The sequence below is a fragment of the Silurus aristotelis genome (genome assembly GCF_946808225.1).
Source record: "Silurus aristotelis genome assembly, chromosome: 12".
NCBI lineage: Eukaryota > Metazoa > Chordata > Actinopteri > Siluriformes > Siluridae > Silurus > Silurus aristotelis.
The window spans coordinates 29,465,092-29,470,091 of NC_139585.1; the positions used below are offsets into that span (position 1 = coordinate 29,465,092).

General features: G+C 42.4%; 2 protein-coding genes across 3 annotated transcripts in view; one reads left to right on the forward strand and one right to left on the reverse strand.

Moving 5' to 3' along the window:
• The window catches only part of stat5b (signal transducer and activator of transcription 5b), an 11,465-nt gene extending 7,767 nt beyond the window's left edge, over positions 1 to 3,698 (reverse strand). The window contains exon 1 of one of the 2 annotated variants that reach the window (XM_083557250.1): positions 3,344 to 3,698. The gene's annotated coding sequence lies outside the window, so the exon portion shown is untranslated. The remainder of the gene's footprint in view (positions 1 to 3,343) is intronic. The other variant, XM_083557249.1, reaches the window with a different exon arrangement.
• A 1,220-nt stretch (positions 3,699 to 4,918) lies between these two features.
• Positions 4,919 to 5,000, forward strand: part of oplah (5-oxoprolinase, ATP-hydrolysing) — a 14,400-nt gene continuing 14,318 nt past the window's right edge. The window contains exon 1 of the mRNA XM_083557244.1: positions 4,919 to 5,000. This exon is cut by the window's right edge and continues 79 nt beyond it. The gene's annotated coding sequence lies outside the window, so the exon portion shown is untranslated.

Genomic DNA, 5,000 nt, shown 5'->3' on the forward strand with positions numbered 1-5,000 from the left:
CTAGGTAGTGCACTAGACGGGGTATAGAATGGACACTAAACACTAGGTAGTGCACTAGATGGGGTAAAGAATGGACACTAAACACTAGGTAGTGCACTAGACGGGGTATAGAATGGACACTAAACAATAGGTAGTGCACTAGACAAAGTATAGAATGGACACTAACCATGGTAATGGACTAGACAAAGTAACACTAGGTAGTGCACTAGACGGGGTAGAGAATGGACACTAAACACTAGGTAGTGCACTAGACGGGGTATAGAATGGAGACTAAACACTAGGTAGTGCACTCGACAAAGTATAGAATGGACACTAAACACTAGGTAGTGGACTAGACGGGGTAGAGAATGGACACTAAACACTGGGTAGTGGACTAGACAGGGTATAGAATGGACACTAAACACTAGGCAGTGCACTAGACGGGTATAGAATGGACACCAAACACTAGTCAGTGCACTAGACGGGGTATAGAATGGACACTAAACACTAGGTAGTGCACTAGACGGGGTATGGAATGGACACTAAACACTAGGTAGTGCACTAGACAAAGTATAGAATGGACACTAAACACTAGGTAGTGCACTAGACGGGGTATAGAATGGACACTAAACAATAGGTAGTGCACTAGACAAAGTATAGAATGGACACTAAACACTAGGTAGTGGACTAGACAAAGTAACACTAGGTAGTGCACTAGACGGGGTATAGAATGGACACTAAACACTAGGTAGTGCACTAGACATGGTGTAGAATGGAGACTAAACACTAGGTAGTGCACTAGACGGGGTATAGAATGGACACTAAACACTAGTCAGTGCACTAGACGGGGTATAGAATGGACACTAAACACTAGTCAGTGCACTAGACGGGGTATAGAATGGACACTAAACACTAGGTAGTGCACTAGACGTGGTATAGAATGGAGACTAAACAATAGGTAGTGCACTAGACAAAGTATAGAATGGACACTAAACACTAGTCAGTGCACTAGACAGGGTATAGAATGGACACTTAACACTAGGTAGTGCACTAGACGGGGTAAAGAATGGACACTAAACACTAGGTAGTGCACTAGACGGGGTATAGAATGAACACTAAACACTAGGTAGTGCACTCGACAAAGTATCGAATGGACACTAAACACTAGGTAATGGACTAGACAAAGTAACACTAGGTAGTGCACTAGACGGGGTATAGAATGGACACTAAACACTAGGTAGTGCACTAGACGGGGTATAGAATGGAGACTAAACACTAGGTAGTGCACTCGACAAAGTATAGAATGGACACTAAACACTAGGTAGTGCACTAGACGGGGTATAGAATGGACACTAAACACTAGGTAGTGCACTAGACAAAGTATAGAATGGAGACTAAACACTAGGTAGTGCACTAGACGGGGTATAGAATGGACACTAAACACTAGGTAGTGCACTAGACGGGGTATAGTATGGACACTAAACACTAGGTAGTGCACTAGACAGTGTATAGAATGGAGACTAAACACTAGGTAGTGCACTAGACGGGGTAGAGAATGGACACTAAACACTAGGTAGTGCACTAGACGGGGTATAGAATGGAGACTAAACACTAGGGTATAGAATGGACACTAAACACTAGGTAGTGCACTAGACGGGGTATAGAATGGAGACTAAACACTAGGGTATAGAATGGACACTAAACACTAGGTAGTGCACTAGACGGGGTATAGAATGGAGACTAAACACTAGGTAGTGCACTAGACGGGGTATAGAATGGACACTAAACACTAGTCAGTGCACTAGACGGGGTATAGAATGGACACTAAACACTAGTCAGTGCACTAGACGGGGTATAGAATGGACACTAAACACTAGGTAGTGCACTAGACGTGGTATAGAATGGAGACTAAACAATAGGTAGTGCACTAGACAAAGTATAGAATGGACACTAAACACTAGTCAGTGCACTAGACAGGGTATAGAATGGACACTTAACACTAGGTAGTGCACTAGACGGGTAAAGAATGGACACTAAACACTAGGTAGTGCACTAGACGGGGTATAGAATGAACACTAAACACTAGGTAGTGCACTCGACAAAGTATCGAATGGACACTAAACACTAGGTAGTGGACTAGACAAAGTAACACTAGGTAGTGCACTAGACGGGGTATAGAATGGACACTAAACACTAGGTAGTGCACTAGACGGGGTATAGAATGGAGACTAAACACTAGGTAGTGCACTCGACAAAGTATAGAATGGACACTAAACACTAGGTAGTGCACTAGACGGGGTATAGAATGGACACTAAACACTAGGTAGTGCACTAGACAAAGTATAGAATGGAGACTAAACACTAGGTAGTGCACTAGACGGGGTATAGAATGGACACTAAACACTAGGTAGTGCACTAGACGGGGTATAGTATGGACACTAAACACTAGGTAGTGCACTAGACAGTGTATAGAATGGAGACTAAACACTAGGTAGTGCACTAGACGGGGTAGAGAATGGACACTAAACACTAGGTAGTGCACTAGACGGGGTATAGAATGGAGACTAAACACTAGGGTATAGAATGGACACTAAACACTAGGTAGTGCACTAGACGGGGTATAGAATGGAGACTAAACACTAGGGTATAGAATGGACACTAAACACTAGGTAGTGCACTAGACGGGGTATAGAATGGAGACTAAACACTAGGTAGTGCACTAGACGGGGTATAGAATGGAGACTAAACACTAGGGTATAGAATGGACACTAAACACTAGGTAGTGCACTAGACAGGGTATAGAATGGACACTAAACACTAGGTAGTGCACTAGAGAGGGTATAGAATGAACACTAAACACTAGGTAGTGCACTAGAGAGGGTATAGAATGAACACTAAACACTAGGTAGTGCACTAGACAGGGTACAGAATGGACACTAGGTAATGACCTTTACCGGAAGTGACGCAAAATTATTAATCAACGAACAGCAGTGTTAGCCAAAGCAGCTTAGCAAAAGAGTCGCAGTTGCCATACGACGCTAAGTTGCGTTAGCTTAGCCTAGCTTGTGTTAGCTAATAGGGGAACTTTTGGGGCGAATGAAACTTTTAGGGCCTGTTGAAAGTTGTTTTCAGCGCGACATGAAAACACGTGGCGCGTGACGTCATTTCACGGTGAAATAACGTCACGTTTGGTGAACACGTTTCATGCGCGAGGAGAGGCGTTACCTGGCTAGGCTAGGCTAGGCTAAGCTAAGCAGATAGAAAAGCGCTGCGCGGTTTAAAAGTGAGCCAAACTGTTGCGCTTTCTGTAAAGCAGGCGCAGCGGAAGAAGAGGAAACGGGGGAGTTTCGTGCAGAAGACTCACCGGTTTGCAGCGTCTCGATGCCGTTCAGCGCGCCGTCAGTCCATTAATGAAGATCAGACTGACATCCAGGCAGAAATGTGCCATGAAAAGCAGGAGTTAAAGTTTAGCAGGTTTCCGGAACGGCCGTGTTTGTGTGGGCGGAATATCGCGGCTTGTAATACCGACGTTTGCCTGCAGATGCCGCCAGATCTACACCAATTACACGTCCTTCTAACGCTTGTACATTCCAACCTCGTTTCTCACATAATGATGGATACATGTGATGTAACAGTAAAATGTGCTGGTCGACTAAGAGCTACCTCTCCTGCAGTGGATAAATGTATTCGAATAACAAGCGATTTACGTAAATGCTACTCATAGTTACATATTTCAACAGCTACCTGTTCAGAGGGGAACCAGCGAATGAGGCAGAAAGTATTTCTTTGGAAGAACAACAAGAAGAAAAGACTTTGCTTAGACCAAGAAACATAAGGAATAGACATTCGATTAGAGATATGTCTGTTATGTTAAAGCTGTTTGTCCAAGAAGGATAGAGATAGAGTGCTGCATCAGGTGGCCTGGCCCCCGCAATCCAGTTGAGATTTGGATGAGTTGGACCAAAGAGGGAAGGAAATGCAGCCAACCAGTACTTGACACCTATGCGGGGTGTATTAGAAAATTCACGGTTCAGTTCTAATTCGTTACAGTTCAAGGGAAGGAACGCAAAAAAAACTAATATTGCTTTTCCTTTTTTACATTTTATTTCATTTATTGTTAACTTTTGTGAATATCAGCAGTTTGCACTTTTCTATTACATTGATTCAATTTAGTAATCAATTAATTGAGCACAATTTTAATTGATTAAATAAAATGAATAAATGTTAAATTTAATAGTTTACATTAGTTAGACCCCATTTGGGTAATACAGATGTGTGTGTGTGCGTTTTTTTTTTTATTTGAAATAAAGTTTTCTGAAGATATGTTCTACTTCATTTTTTTACTTATTTCAGCATACTTGAACAAATGTCTGCATTAAAAAAAAAAACATTTATTTATTCATTCAATTCCTTCCTTCCATCCTTCATTCAATCACTCAATCCATATGCAGATTTTGCAGCAGGTGCCATTGAGCATCGCACTTATTTAATTTTTTTTGCTTTTGTAATTCCCTCCACTTTTCTGGGAAGTTTTTGGAGTGATGAAGGTGATGAAGGTGAGGAGGCCTGGGGGAGCAGCCAGTGTCCCAATTCAGGTGTTCAGTGGGGACGAAATCAAAGCCCTATAGCAGGAGATCTTTCACTACAAACCATGCAAAGCAGATGTTCATGCAGCTGTATTAGTGCACAATATCATTGCCATGCTGGAACAGGTTTGGGTTTCCAAGTTCGTCAACGCAAAATTGAATTTGACCGCATCCAAAGACAATCGTGTGCCTCCAGGTTTGTGGTATCAGTGTGGAGAAGAACCACATATGGAAGGAAACTTTAAAAATAACAAATAACTTCCATGTCCTATCGATTTTTCTGTGCATACTGTCTTACTAATAAGTGTGTAAAGAAGCAGTAAAAAACGTGATTAAAAGTGCGCACTATATAGTATGGAAGTACTCCAACGCGTCACAGGTCCCACGTCACAGACCCCTCACGTGTAAAGAGATTCCTGCGGGTGGATGAGAAGA